We start from the raw sequence: 16,932 nt of genomic DNA on the forward strand, positions 1-16,932 counted from the left end.
GTCAAAACCCCTCACATCGACTTCCTATAATTGCATGGGGAGCAAACAAAAAAGTTCAAAAGATGCATAAAAGCAAGATCTTGAGCACGAGATGAATGCAAGATATAAAGAAGTGGTTTGGGAGATGGGATGCATTACACTTGCTACATGATGCTTTGATTGACTCTCAAGTGAATGAAGCTTTTCTACAAAGCCAATGTATTATGGCTTGGGAGAAATCCGATGGGTCACGCTTCATACATTACACCACCCATATTGCCCCCAACTACAAAACCATGTTCTTTGTTGAAAGAGGAAACCGTACTTACACTTACATGCTTGAGCCTATCCCCTTGTCGGAGATACGCACTATCGCAACCATTCGGCTTAGCTCCCATTCCCTTCAATGTGAGACAGGGCGTTGGGGCAATGGAGAAGAGTCAAATAGATTGTGCTCATTGCAAGTTCGAGAGTCTGAGTACCACACACTACTAGAGTGCTCAACTTTTGGTCACATCCGAACTTGCTTTTTTCACATTTTCAGCCATGACTTAGACCTACACACTTTCCTCTCCCAGCCACAGTGTGGGCTCTCCATTGCAACCCTTATCACCACAATTGGAGCATCGAGAGTCACTCATCAGCCATACACATACTACATCACATGTAACTTTGGTCCTATAAGTCATATTTGACCTCTGAGGACGATAATAAAATCTCTCTCTCTCTCTCTCTCTCTCTCTCTCTCTCTCTCTCTCTCTCTCTCTCTCTCTCTCTCTCTCTCTCTCTCTCTCACACACACACACACACACACACACACACACACACACACCCACACATGAACTGAATTTTGGATGTCAGCGTACAGGTGGTCACCTGTAGACCACCAACGCCTACACCTCACGAAGAAGGAATCCTCCAATCCTGCCGGAAAGGGAGTCTCTCTCTCTCTCTCTCTCTCTCTCTCTCTCTCTCTCTCTCACACACACACACACACACACACACACACAATTGCAAGTGGCTGTGGCTCTCTCTTGCATCGTCTGTAGTCTGTAGAACCCCAAGTTCCACACCTCACTAAGAGGGCAACACCCAATCATGCGAAAGTGGGTATTGGGCATCAGAAGTCAAGGCTATTGGAGCCTGGAGGGAGGGGATGGCTTGACATGTTGTGGGTGGTAGTTGCCAGCTACAATAGCTTCTTGTAAAGCATGGGAGCATTATGGCGTACGGATGGCGTAATACCTGTGACTAGTCACATCTCTCTCTCTCTCTCTCTCTCTCTCTCTCTCTCTCTCTCTCTCTCTCTCTCTCTCTCTCTCTCTCTCTCTCTCTCTCTCTCTCTCTCTCTCTCTCTCTCTCTCTCTCTACGGTGGTTTTTGGATGGTTGATCGGACGAGAGGTCCTCTATCGTTGGCATCATCTCTCCAACATGCAGCTGCTCAAGGGCTAGTTGATGGGAATATGTAGACTATTGGCGTTGCAGTGCTACACGTACATAAGATGGGACGGTAATAAGTCGGAAGCTGCAGCCTATACTGGCTGGTGGTCCTTTGAAAATGGCAAGCTACTGTAGCCATTTTAGCCTGCTTTAAATTTTGAAGATAAATTCTCTCTCTCTCTCTTTCTCTCTCTCTCTCTCTCTCTCATAACTTCTTCATCCAAACTCCGATTTGGGTGATCTATCGCCTCAACCGAAGAGCACGAAGTCCTCTACGCATTGATGTAAAGACAGAAATTTTCAGAGTTATGGAAGGCGTTTTTGTAGCAGCATTTCCGAAGTGAACAGGTTCAACAAAATTGATTCTCATCTCCTATTTTACATACAATGTCTTCCGGCACTCGCAAGGGTTCTTCTTCTTCAACAAGGTCCACAACCATTGTGGAAAATGATCCAAAATCTCCTAAGTGTGGAGATAGCAACACAACCACCCAACCAACGACATCGGAAACCATGATCATGGCGTACTTGGTATCATTGCAAGAGACCGTAAACAAACAAGGCGAAGACTTACGAGCACTTGCAATGGAGAATGGCACACTAAGGGTACTTGTGGTTGAGAATGAGAATCTCAAGAGGACACTTGAGATATAAACAACACGTTTGATGCAACTTGAAGAGGAAGTCAAGGAATGTAAACTCTCTCTTGTGGACTTGAATGCTTTGAAGGAGCGGATGAGCAAAGTAGAGCATGACCATGTATTGAAAGAGGAGAAATTTGACACTATGAGCCGGGATGTATGCGACATGAAAAATGTATGCACAAACAAGTCTTGGGCTGATGTATGTGGTAGCAATGTGGTTTCTAATTCCTCACTCATGCAAGCTATGGTTCAAACAAAGAATGTTGAGAATGTGGATGTGGAGGAGTTGAAGGAACGGGAGCGTCGTTCCAAGAACATTGTTATTCGTGGAATTCCCGAAGAGAAGTTAGAGACACCTCCTTCTCTTGCCATTGTTATTGAAGATTTCTTCAAAACCCACTTTGGCATGTCCGGAGTTATGGTCTATGGAGCACATAGAGTGGGGAAGCAAGGAGCTCCTCGCTCAGGAGAACGGCCAATTGTATGCACCATGCCGGATGAGACCAAGCGAAAAATTATCCTTGATAATAGTTGGATCTATTTGAGGGATACAAAATGTTTTGTATGTGAAGATCGCACTATTAAGCAACAAAATATGCGTCGCAAGGCATATGAGGAAAAGAATAATAAAAACAAGGAGATCTCTCATGAAGAAAATGTGCCCAAGGAGGAGGCAAGTCTCTCAACCAAATAGGGATGCGTGACCTATGAGACCGAGTTACAATTGAAAATATGCATTTGGAATTGTAATGGATACCCATGGAATGCGGGGGTTGGCATTGATGAACTAACAAGCAAAGCCGATGTTGTACTTCTTGTTGAAACTTGGGAGCATGATACACAAAGGATTAACGGCTTGGAGGATTACAATATGTACATTCATTGATGTAGTCAAAGAATCTCAAGCAACGAAGAGGACAAGGAGGATTAGCATGTATGGCTAAGAAAGGATTGGAAGATTTTGTATCAATTGTGAAAGATGACAAGTACAAACGTTATGTATGGCTGAAAATTATGACACCAAAAAGAGCACCCATTTTTGTAGCCGGTTGCTACATTCCTCATCATGATTCTCCCTTTTATGCTTGCATGGATAGAGATCAACCATTTTCTGATTTGGAAGAGGACATTGCTTATTTCAAAGGTGAAGGTGATGTTATTGTATTTGGGGATATGAATGCTCGCACAAAAACATTGCAACATGATACTCAACAATTTGATATGCCATACATTTCAAGGGAGTTGGAGGAAGTTCACTTGTATGATCGTACTTCAATGGATGAGAAAGAGCCGGATCACTATGGAAAGTTACTTTTACACATGTGTAATAGCACGGGTATGCTCATTGCCAATGGTGTATCTTTGTGGAGTGGAACCAATGGATTTACATGTAGGAGACATAATGGGGATAGTGTGATTGACTATATGCTACTCTCTGAAGCCATCATGTATCGCATAAAGAGTTTTATGTTTGGTCAATGGACCCCGGAATTTGACCATCGCACCTTATGTATTGACCTTTCATGTGGAGAAGCAACTAAGCATGATAATCTCAGCCAAAGGAAAGAGAAGTTATCACTATGTATGGATTTCAAACGGGCACCAATGTACATTGAAATGGTTGAGCAAAAATTATGGATGACAAAGCTTCAATGTGATGCACCATTGGAAACTAAATGGGAAGCTTTCAAGAAAGCTATTTGTTCTTGTGCGGAAGAATGCTTTGCCATAAAGAATGTCAAGATGCTCGAAAGTCCTTGATAAAGCTTGATGCAACTATGGACAAAGACAACTATCAAAGTCATTTGCATACATACAAAGCATTGATTCAAAAGAAGAGAAGAAAATGGGAAGTAAAGCAACAAGAATTTCAAGTCCAAGAAAAGGCACATGCATGTGGAAGATTTTGGAGAAACTTGAGAGGCAAGCGGGTTGAGAATTTTGGTAACTTGAGTCTAGTGGATATGTACACACATTGTAGGTAATTATATGAGCAAGCAAATACCGAAAAAATGCCATTTTATGGTTCACTCCCATGTATGCCGTCTTTTTTTACTATTGAGGATGTATGCAGTGGGCTTGAAAAGTTGGCCACACGCAAAGCGGGAGATCTTCAAGGTATCAACCCGGAGATGATCAAATGGACGGGAGATTTTACCCATGAGTGGATGTGTGATATGTTCAACCTTGCACTTCAACATGGTATGCCTTATAATTGGAGTACTAATTGGGTTAAGCCTTTGCATAAAGGAGGGGATGTAAAGAATGTAAGCAACTATCGGACTATAATGATTGGGTCTCTTATGGCAAAGTTGTTTGGGTGCATAATGGAGATGAAATTGAGTGATTGGGCTGAAGAGAATGACAAGCGTGCAAAGGGACAAGCGGGTTTTCGTCGATGCCATAGCACCATTGATCATCTTGTCACTCTTCGTGTTCTCATGGAGGAAAGTCGGTTGAAAGGCAAGCGATTGTATTGTTGTTTTGTGGACTTTAAGAAAGCCTTTGATATGATTCCACGTAACAATTTGTGGAGAAGGATGGAAGAACTCCAAGTGCCAAGTGAGTTTATGCTTGCGGTTTCTCGAATCTATGAGAAGGTGATTTGTCAATTGCGCATGGGAAGAGAAATTTCAGAAATTTTTGTAAGCACTATTGGGGTTAAACAAGGATGTCCATTGTCACCAACTCTCTTTGGTCTATGCATCGATCAATTGGAACAAATGGTACTTGACTTTATGCAAGAAGAAGGCATTGAAGAGGTCACTATTTGCAATGCGGTAATCATGCTTTTGTTGTATGCGGATGATGTAGTGCTTCTAGCACACACTTTAGAAGATGCACAAAAGGTTATGGTTGTCCTTGAGAACTTTTGCTTGCATAGTGGGCTGATTGTAAATGAATCCAAAACAAAGGTTATGCTTGTGAAAACCAACCATAAGGAGAAGCCATGCATTGTGTACAACAACGAGACACTTGAAGTTGTTGAGAGCTTTAAGTACCTTGGCCTTGAGGTTTCATCCAATCACAAGTGGCATGAATGTGCTATGCGTCGTTTGGAAGCAGGAAAGAGAGCATATTATGCATTTGAGAACATGTGTAATGCGGGAAACATCAAGTGTTGGGTTCTCAAGAAGTATCTTTTTGATGCATTGGTGACACCAGTTCTTCTTTATGGAGTTGAAGTGTGGGGCGGGTGCATCTCAAATTCTACTTGGAAAGAGTTTGAGAATGTCCAAAAGCGTTTTCTTACATATATGCTCCTACTTCTTGAGTCGGGATCTCTTCCAATTGAGGTTATGGGCATGGAAAGGGTTGTGGAGTACATGATAAAGATGCGTCTAAACCCCTCACATCGACTTCCTACAATTGCATGGGAAGCAAGCAAAAAAGTTCAAAAGACGCATAAAAGCAAGATCTTGAGCACGGGATGGATGCAAGACATAAAGAAGTGGTTTGGGAGATGGGATACATTACACTTGCTACATGATGCTTCAATTGACTCTCAAGTGAATGAAGCTTTTCTACAACGCCAATGTATTACGGCTTGGGAGAAATCCGGTGGGTCACGCTTCATACATTACACCACCTATATTGCCCCCAACTACAAAACCATGTTCTTCGCTGAGAGAGGAAACCGTACTCACACTTACATGCTTGAGCCTATTCCCTTGTCTGTGATACGCACTATCGCAGCAATTCGGCTTAGCTCGCATTTCCTTCGATGCGAGAGAGGGCGTTGGGGCAATGGAGAAGAGTCAAATCGATTGTGCACATTATGCTCACTGCAAGTTCGAGAGTCTGAGTACCACACACTACTAGAGTGCTCAGCTTTTGATCACATCCAAACTTGCTTCTCTCACATTTTCAGCAATAACTTAGACCTACACACTTTCCTCTCCTAGCCAAAGTGTGGGCTCTCCATTGCGACTCTCATCACTACAATTTTGGAGCTTCGAGAGTCACTCATCAGCCATACACATACTACATCACATGTAACTTTGGTCCCATAGGTCATATTTGACCTCCGAGGACGATAATAAAATCTATCTCTCTCTCTCTCTCTCTCTCTCACACACACACACACACACACACACACACACACACATGTTCAATTGCCGGAGGCATATGAGAGTGCCACATGGAAAGGGGGGGCCAGAATCCCTCCCCTTTTTATAATAGAACTAGTAAAACGGCACCACCGTTGGCGGTGGCATGGCCCCTCTTACCCTCAAACCCCTTGCTTCAGATGAGCAAGCATCACAACAAACTTGAGAGGACATTACAAATCTGAATGTGGAGTCAGCTAAAGTAACCTAATAAGGCACATTAGTAATGAGAGGTGAAAGAGAGCATGAGCATAGCACCGTAGGCTACCATACATTAATAATCATCTACGCGACATTGACAAAGACAGCCTAGGCACCTGACCTAATAGCTGCTCGAAGGCCTCCTACTACTGGTGGTCAAATGGCTCAGACTCTTTGAGCTCAACTGGAAATTTCAAGTTTGCCTTATTTTCTTTGAGTAGGTAAAATGTATCCACACACACACACACAGAGATAGATAGATAAATAGATAGATTTTATTATCATCCTCGGAGGTCAAATATGACCTATGGGACCAAAGTTACATGTGATGTAGTATGTGTATGGCTGATGAGTGACTCTTGATGCTCCAAAATTGTGGTGATGAGAGTTGCAATGGAGAGCCCACACTTTGGCTAGGAGAGGAAAGTGTGTAGGTCTAAGTTATGGCTGAAAATGTGAGAGAAGCAAGTTCAGATGTGACCAAAAGTTGAGCACTCTAGTAGTGTGTCGTACTTAGACTCTTGAACTTGCAGTGAACATAATGTGAAGAGTCGATTTGACTCTTCTCCATTGCCCCAACGCCCTATCTTGCATCAAAGGAAATGGGAGCTAACCCAAATGGCTGCGATAGTGCATATCGCCGACAAGGGGATAGGCTCAAGCATGTAAGTGTGAGTACGGTTTCCTCTTTCACCGAAGAACATGGTTTTGTAGTTGGGGGCAATATGTGTGGTGTAATGTATGAAGCATGACCCACCGGATTTTTCCCAAGCCGTAATATATTAGCGTTGTAGAAAAGCTTCATTCACTTGGGAGTCAATTGAAGCATCATGTAGCAAGTGTAATGCATCCCATCTCCCAAACCACTTCTTTATGTCTTGCATCCATCCCGTGCTCAAGATCATGCTTTTATGCATCTTTTGAACTTTTTTGCTTGCTTCCCATGCAATTGTAGGAAGTCAATGTGAGGCGTTTTGATGCATCTTTATCATGTATTCCACAACCCTTTCCATGCCCATAACCTCAATTGGAAGACATCTTGACTCGAGAAGTAGGATCATATATGGTGTTTGTGTCTTCACTTGGAGAAAGTTTGTAAGAAAATGCTTTTGGACATTCTCAAACTCTTTCCAAGTAGACTTTGAGATGCTCCCACCCCACACTTCAACTCCATAGAGAAGAACCGGTGTCACCAATGCATCAAGAAGATACTTCTTGAGAACCCAACACTTGATGTTTCCCACATTACACATGTTCTCAAATGCATAAAATGCTCGCTTTCTTGCTTCCAAACGATGCATAGCACATTCATGCCACTTGTGATTGGATGGAACCTCAAGGCCAAGGTACTTAAAGCTCTCAACAACTTTAATTGTCTCATTGTTGTTGTACACAATGCATGGCTTCTCCTTATGGTTGGTTTTCACAAGCATAACCTTTGTCTTGGATTCGTTCACAATCAGCCCACTATGCAAGCAAAAGTTCTCAAGGACAACCATAACCTTTTGTGCATCTTCTAAAGTGTGTGCTAGAAGCACTACATCATCCGCATACAACAAAAGCTTGATCACCACATTGTAAATAGTGACCTCTTCAATGCCTTCTTCTTGCATAAAGTCAAGTACCATTTGTTCCAATTGATCGATGCATAGACCAAAGAGAGTTGGTGACAACGGACATCCTTGTTTAACCCCAATAGTGCTTACAAAAATTTCTAAAATTTTTCTTCCCATGCGCAATTCACAAATCACTTTCTCATAGATTCGAGAAACCGCAAACATAAACTCACTTGGCACTTGGAGTTCTTCCATCCTTCTCCACAAATTGCTACGTGGAATCATATCAAAGGCTTTCTTAAAGTCCACAAAACAACAATAAAATTGCTTGCCTTTCAATCGACTTTCCTCCATGAGAACACAAAGAGTGACAAGATGATCAATGGTGCTATGGCATCGACGAAAACCCGCTTGTCCCTTTGCATGCTTATCTTCAACCCAATAACTCAATTTCATCTCCATTATGCACCCAAAAAACTTTGCCATAAGAGACCCAATCATTATAGTCCGGTAGTTGTTTACATTCGTTACATCCCCTCCTTTGTGCAAAGGCTTAACACTAAACTTGTAATGAGCAACAAAGCTGGTTGAAGCCATAAAACTGGCTCACATCAAGATTCTAGTAAATGAAACATAACTTTTGTATATGACATCAAAATATCAAGAAACTTTTTAATTATGGGTTCAAGATATGGAAAAGGTTCCTAAATACACAATTTACATGAAAAGATTTTTTTTATAAAAAAATCTTTTCTAAAATTAGTAAATTTTACGTAAAGCTGCACCTCAACACTTAACTTGGAGAAGTAAAACATGTCGAGTGTCTTTGTATATGAGTTAAAAAATCTTGGTACATCCATCACATACCTATTGAAGGATTTTTCAAAGATGTTTGGGCCTGCTTAACAATGATTTGAGTTACTTTGAAAAGAAAATTGAAAAGTTTTGTCCATCCGCACAAATTAGTTGTAGAAGATGGCAATGGAAAGACACCTTTAGACCTTCATTTAGCTTTGTACTTTTTTTAATCAACTCATATTGAGTGTTGGTCATAATTCCCCAAAACCATTTTCTATTTGAATAACTAACATAGTGTTGAGAATTTTTTTACAAAAGTCTCAAAAAGCCACAAAAGTGGCTGGTTTTTTACAAGACTAGTGCTAACCCAATTAGTACTCCAATCATAAGGCATACCATGTTGAAGTGCAAGGTTGAACATATCACACATCCACTCATGGGTAAAATCTCCCGTCCATTTGATCATCTCTGGCTTGATACCTTGAAGATCTCCCGCTTTACAAGTGGCCAACTTTTCAAGCCCACCAAATACATCCTCAATGGTAAAAAAAGAGGGCATACATGGGAGTGGACCATAAAATGACATTTTTTCAGCATTTGCTTGCTCATATAATTGCCTACAATGTGTGTAAATATCCACAAGACTCAAGTTACCAAAATTCTCAACTCGCTTGTCCCTCACGTTTCTCCAAAATCTTCCACATGCATGTTCCTTTTCTTGGACTTGAAAAAGTTTTTGCTTTACTTCCCATCTTCTTCTCTTCTTTTGAATCAATGCCTTGTATGTATGCAAATGACTTTGATGGTTGTCTTTCTCCATAGTTGCATCAAGCTTTATCAAGGTCTTTCGAGCATCTTGACATTCTTTATCAAAGCACCTTTTGCATGATCTATCTTTGTTGATACCATGCAGATGCTTTATAGCAAAGAATTCTTCGGCACAAGAACAAATAACTTTCTTGAAAGCTTCCCATTTAGTTTCCAATGGTGCATCATATTGAAGCTTCTTCATCCATAATTTTTGCTCAACCATTTCAATGTACATTGGTGCCCGTTTGAAATCCATACATAGCGATAATTTCTCTTTTCTTTGGCTGAGATTATTATGCTTAGTTGCTTCTCCACATGAAAGGTCAATACATAAGGTGCGATGGTCGGATTCCGGGGTCCATTGGCTAAACATAAAACTCTTTATGTGATACATGATGGCTTCGGAGAGTAGCATATAGTCAATCACACTATTCCCATTATGTCTCCTACATGTGTGAACTTCCTCCAACTCCCTTGAAATGTATGGCATATCAAATTGTTGAGTATCATGTTGCAATGTTTTTGTGCGAGCATTCACATCCCCAAATACAATAACATCACCTTCACCTTTGAAATAAGCAATGTCCTCTTCTAAATAAAAAAATGGCTTATCTCTATCCATCCAAGCATAAAAGGGAGAATCATGATGAGGAATGTAGCAACCGGATACTAAAAATGGGTGCTCTTTTTGGTCTCATAATTTTCAGCCATACATAACGTTTGTACTTGTCATCTTTCACAATTGATACAAAATCTTCCAATCCTTTCTTAATTATACATGCTACCCCTCCTTGTCCTCTTTGTTTCTTAAGATTCTTTGACCACATCAATGAATGTACATTGTAATTCTCCAAGCCGTTAATCTGTGTATCATGCTCCCAGGTTTCAGCAAGAAGTACAACATCGGCTTTGCTTGTTAGTTCATCAATGCCAACCCCCACATTCCATGGGTATCCATTACAATTCCAAAAGCATATTTTCAATTGTAACTCGGTCTCATAGGTCACACATCCCTATTTGATCAAAGGACTTGCCTCCTCCTTGGGCACATTTCTTCATGAGAGATTTTCTTGTTTTTCTTATTCTTTTCCTCATATGCGTTGCGACGCATATTTTGTTGCTTAATAGTACGATCTTCACATGCAAAATATTTTTTATCCCTTAAATAGATCCAACTATTATCAAGGATAATCTTTCGCTTGGTCTCATCCGGCATGGTGCATACAATTGGTCGTTCTCCCGAGCGAGGAGCTCCTTGCTTCCCCACTCTATGTGCTCCATAGACTATAATTTCGGACATGCCAAAGTGGGTTTTGAAGCAATCTTCGATAACAATGGCAAGAGAAGGAGGTGTCTCTAGCTTCCCTTTGGGAATTCCACGAATAACAATGTTCTTGGAACGTCGCTCCCGTTCCTTCAACTCCTCCACATCCACATTCTCAACATTGTTTATTTGAGCCATATCTTGCATGAGTGAGGAATTAGAAACCACATTGCTACCATATACATCAGCCCAAGACTTGTTCGTGCATACATTTTTCATGTCGGATGCATCCAGGCTCATGGTGCAAATTTCTCCTCTTTCAATACATGGTCATGCTCTACTTTGCTCATGCGCTCCTTCAAAGCATTCAAGTCCACAAGAGAGCGTTTACATTCCTTGACTTCCTCTTCAAGTTGCATCAAATGTGTTGTTTGTATCTCAAGTGTCCTCTTGAGATTCTCATTCTCAACCACAAGTACCCTTAGTGTGCCATTCTCCGTTGCAAGTGCTCGTAAGTCTTTGCCTTGTTTGTTTACGATCTCTTGCAACGATACCAAGTATGCCATGATCATGCTTTCCAATTTCATTGGTTGGGTGGTTGTGTTGCTATCTCCACACTTAGGAGATCTTGGATCATTTTTCACAATGGTTATGGACCTTGTTGAAGAAGAAGAACCCTTGAGAGTGCCGGAAGACATTGTATGTAAAATAAGAGATGAGAGTCAATTTTCTTGAACCTGTTCGCTTCGGAAATGCTATTACAAAAATGCCTTCCATAACTATGAAAATCTCTGTCTTTACATCAATGCATAGAGGGCGTTGTGCTCTTTGATTGAAGCTATAGATCACCCAAATCAGAGTTTGGATGAAGAAGTTATTATCAAAAGAGTGAACTGTTGTCTGCTAGGTCAAAAACGGCTGCGTTTTTTTGTTGGAGAGGGAGAGAGAGAGAGAGAGAGAGAGAGAGAGAGAGAGAGAGAGAGAGAGAGAGAGAGAGAGAGAGATAAAATTATCATCCGTGGAGGTCAAATATGACCCATTGGAGAGAGAGAGAGAGAGAGAGAGAGAGAGAGAGAGAGAGAGAGAGAGAGCTTGGCAAAAGCAGACTTTGATGCTCTCTAGGACCCCTCTGCTTGTAGGGCTTGTTGAAGCAATGCCATCAGCTACTCATGATGCTCGTATTCAAGCTAGGAGGTTACAGATCTGCATGTGCAATCAGCTAGGGTAACCTAATAAAGCACAATAGTAATGAGAGGCAGAAGAGAGTAAGATCCTACTACCGTAGGCTATCATATGTTGGCTGCCGTATGTGAGACATTGACGGAGACATCCTAGACACCTGTCGTAAAATCTTCTCGACAGCCTCCCACTGCTAGTGCTCAAAGGGCTATTTTCCCTCTATGAGCTCAATTGGGAATTTCAAGTTTGCCATTATCTTCTTTAATTAGGGAAAATGTATTTTTCTAGCCCTCGGCCCCTTAGCCGCCTCTCTCTTTTTCTAACGTTGGTGAGCACGTATTTTCATCTCTCTATCTACCTCTGATCGTCGGGGTTGTAGAAAACACCACCGGACGAAGCTCCTTGCACCACATGGCCAGGGAGGGAGCCGGAATCTCTCCCTCTATTGTTGATAGTATAGAGATTCTGTTTATATAGGCAGTGGGAAAAGAGAGCAAGAAGTTGACAACATTAGAAGATGCATCAACATGTAGAAAAATCAATAAGCAGGGACCGAGAGAGAGAGAGAGAGAGAGAGAGAGAGAGAGAGAGAGAGAGAGAGAGATTGAGAGAGATTTTATTATTGTCCTCCGAGGTCAAATATGACCTATGGGACCAAAGTTACATGTCATGTAGTATGTGTAAATCTGTTGAGTGACTCTTGATGCTCCAAAATTGCAGTGATGGGAGTCGCAATGGAGAGACCACATTGTGGCTGGGAGAGGAAAGTGTAGGTCTAATTCAGGGATGTGAGAGAAGCAACTTTGGATGTGACCAAAAGTTGAGCACTCTAGTAGTGTGTGGTAGTTAGACTCTCAAACTTACAGTGAGCATAATGTGCTCAGTGGATTTGACTCTTCTCCATTGCCCCAACGCCTTGTCTAGCATTGAAGGAAATGGGAGCTAAGCTGAATGGCTGCAATAGTGCGTATCGCCGACAAGGGAATAGGCTCAAGCTTGTAAGTGTGAGTATGGTTTCCTCTTTCAACAAAGAACATGGTTTTGTAGTTGGGGAAAATATGGGTGGTGTAATGTATGAAGCATGACCCACCGGATTTCTCCCAAGCCGTAATACATTGGCGTTGTAGAGAAGCTTCATTCACTTGGGAGTCAATTGAAGCATCATGTAGCAAGTGTCATGCATCTCATCTCCCAAACCACTTCTTTATGTCTTGCATCCATCCCATGCTCAAGATCTTGCTTTTATGCGTCTTTTGAACTTTTTGGCTTGCTTCCCATGCAATTGTAGGACATCGATGTGAGGGGTTTTGACGCATCTTTATCATGTACTCCACAACCCTTTCCATGCCCATAACCTCAATAGGAAGAGATCCTGACTCAAGAAGTAGGAGCGTATATGGTGTTTGTGTCTTAACTTGGAGAAATTTTTTAAAGAAATGCTTTTGGACATTCTCAAACTCTTTCCAAGTAGACTTTGAGATGCTCCCGCCCCACACTTCAACTCTATAAAGAAGAACCGGTGTCACCAATGCATCAAAAAGATACTTCTTGAGAACCCAACACTTGATGTTTCCAGCATTACACATGTTCTCAAATCTTAAAATGCTCGCTTTCCCGCTTCCAAATGATGCATAACACATTCATGCCACTTGTGATTAGACGGAACCTTAAGGCCAATGTACTTAAATCTCTCAACAATTTCAAGTGTCTCATTGTTGTAGACAATGCATGTCTTCTCCTTATGGTTGGTTCTCACAAGCATAATCTTTGTTTTGGATTCATTTATGCAAGCAAAATTTCTCAAGGACAACCGTAAGCTTTTGTGCTTCCTCTAAAGTGTGTGCTAGAAGTACTACATCATCCGCATACAACAAAAGCATGATTATCGCATTGCAAATAGTGACCTCTTTGATGATTTCTTTCTGCATTAATTCAAGTACCATTTGTTCCAATTGATCAATGCATAGACCAAAGAGAGTTGATGACAATGGACATCCTTGTTTAACCCCAAGAGTGCTTACAAAAATTTATAAAATTTCTCTTCCCATGCACAACTGACAAATCACCTTCTCAAAGATTCAAGAAAACGCAAGCATAAACTCACTTGGCACTTGGAGTTCTTCCATCCTTCTCCACAAATTGTTATGTGGAATCATATCAAAGGCTTTCTTAAAGTCCACAAAACAACAATACAATTGATTGAGTTTCAACCGACTTTCCTCCACAAGAACATGAAGAGTGACAAGATGATCAATGGTGCTAAGGTATCGATGAATACCCGCTTGTCCTTTTGCACGATTGTCATTCTCTTCAGCCCAATCATTCAATTTGATCTCCATTATGCACCCGAACAACCTCACTATAAGAGACCCAATCATTATAGTCTGATACTTGTTTACATTCTTTACATCCCCAGGCTTAACCCCATTAATACTCCAATCATAAGGAATACCATGTTGAAGTGCAATGTTGAACATATCACACATCCACTCATGGATGTGTGATATGACCATCCATTTGACCATCTCTGGCTTGATACCTTGAAGATATCCTGCTTTGCGAGTGGCCAACTTTTCATGCCCACAGCATATATCCTCAATGGTAAAAAAAGAGGGCATACAAAGGAGTGAACCATAAAATGTTATTTGTTTAGCATTTTCTTGCTCATATAATTACCTACAATGTGTGTACATATCCACAAGACTTAAATTACCAAAATTCTCAACCCGCTTGCCCCTTAAGTTTCTCCAAAATCTTCCACATGCATGTTCCTTTTCTTGGACTTGAAAAAGTTTTTGCTTTACTTCCCATATTATTCTCTTCTTTGAATCAATTCCTTGTATGTATGCAAATGACTTTGATAGTTGTCTTTGTCCATAGTTTCATCAAGCTTTATCAAGGACTTTTAAGCATCTTGACATTCTTTATCAAACCAACTTTTGCGTGATCTATCTTTGTTGATACCATGGAGATGCTTTATGGCAAAGCATTCTTTGGTACAAGAACAAATAACTTTCTTGAAAGCTTCTCATTTAGTTTCCAAGGGTGTGTCATATTGAATCTTTGCATCCATAACTTTTGCTCAACCATTTCAATGTACATTGGTGCCCGTTTGAAATCCATACATAGTGATAATTTCTCTTTCCTTTGGCTGAGATTATCATGCTTAGTTGCTTCTCCACATGAAAGGTCAATACATAAGGTCCAATGGTTGGATTCCGGGGTCCATTACATAAATGTTTTATGTGATACATGATGGCTTCAGAGAGTATCATATAGTCAATCACACTGTCCCCATTATGTTTCCTACATGTAAATCCATTAGTTCCACTCTACAAAGATACACCATTGGAAATAAGCACACCTATGCTATTACACATGTGTAATAGTAACTTTCTCATCCATTGAAGTACGATCATACAAGTGAACTTCGTCCACCTCCCTTAAAATGTATGGCATATCAAATTGTTGAGTATCATGTTGCGTGTTTTTGTGCGAGCATTCATATCCCCAAATACAATAGCATCACCTTCGTCTTTGAAATAAAAAATGTCCTCTTCTAAATCAAAAAATGGTTGATCTCATCCATGCAAGCATAAAAGGGAGAATCATGATGAGGAATGTAGCAACCAGCCACAAAAATGGATGCTCTTTTTGGTGTCATAATTTTCAGCCATACATAAAGTTTGTACTTGTCATCTATCCATTCAAGCATAAAAGGGGGAATCATGATGAGGAATGTAGCAACCGGCTACAAAAATGGGTGCTCTTTTTGGTGTCATAATTTTCAGCCATACATAGTGTTTGTACTTGTCATCTTTCACAATTGATACAAAATCTTCCAGTTCTTTCTTAACCATACATGCTACCCCTCCGTGCTCTCTTAGTTGCTTGAGATTATTTGACCACATCAATGAATGTACATCGTAATCCTCCAAGCTGTTGATCCTTTGTGTACTATGCTCCCAAGTTTCAACAAGAAGTACAACATCATCTTTGCTTGTTAGTTCATCAATGCCAACCCCCGCATTCCATGGGTATCCATTACAATTTCAAAAGCATGTTTTCAATTGTAACTTGGTCTCATAGGTCACACATCCCTATTTGTTTGAGAGACTTGCCTCCTCCTTGGGCATATTTTCTTTGTGAGAGATCTCCTTGTTTTTCTTATTCTTTTCATCATGTGCCTTGCGATGCATTTTTTTGGCTTAATAGTGCAATCCTCACATACAAAACATTTTATATCTCTCAAATAGATCCAACTATTATCAAGGGTAATCTTTTGTTTGGTCTCATCTACCATGGTACATACAATTGACCGTTCTCCTGAGCAAGGAGCTCCTTGCTTCCCCACTCTATGTGCTCCACAGACCATAACTTTGGACATGCCAAAGTGGGTTTTGAAGAAATATTCGATAATAATGGCAAGAGAAGGAGGTGTCTCTAGCTTCTCTTCAAGAATTCCACGAATAACAATGTTCTTGGAACGTCGCTCCCGTTCCTTCAACTCCTCCACATCCACATTCTCAACATTATTTATTTATACCATAGCTTTCATAAGTGAGGAATTAGGATCCATTTGTGACCGTATACATCAGCCCAAGACTTGTTTGTGCATATATTTTTCATGTCATGGTCTACTTAGCTCATGATGCGCTCCTTCAAAGCATTCAAATCCACAAGGGAGCATTTATATTCCTTGACTTCGTCTTCAAGTTTCATCAAACGTGTTGTTTGTATCTCAAGTGTCCTCTTGAGATTCTCATTCTCAACCACAAGTACCCTTAGTGTGCCATTCTCCATAGCAAGTGCTTGTAATTCTTTGCCTTGTTTGTTTAAGGTCTCTTGAAATGATACCAAGTATGCCATGATCATGGTTTCTGATGTCGTTGGTTGGGTGGTTGTGTTGCTATCTCCACATATAGAAGATTTTGGATCATTTTCCACAATG

Source organism: Adiantum capillus-veneris, chromosome 14 (genome assembly GCF_014529385.1).
Source record: "Adiantum capillus-veneris isolate H3 chromosome 14, ASM1452938v2, whole genome shotgun sequence".
NCBI lineage: Eukaryota > Viridiplantae > Streptophyta > Polypodiopsida > Polypodiales > Pteridaceae > Adiantum > Adiantum capillus-veneris.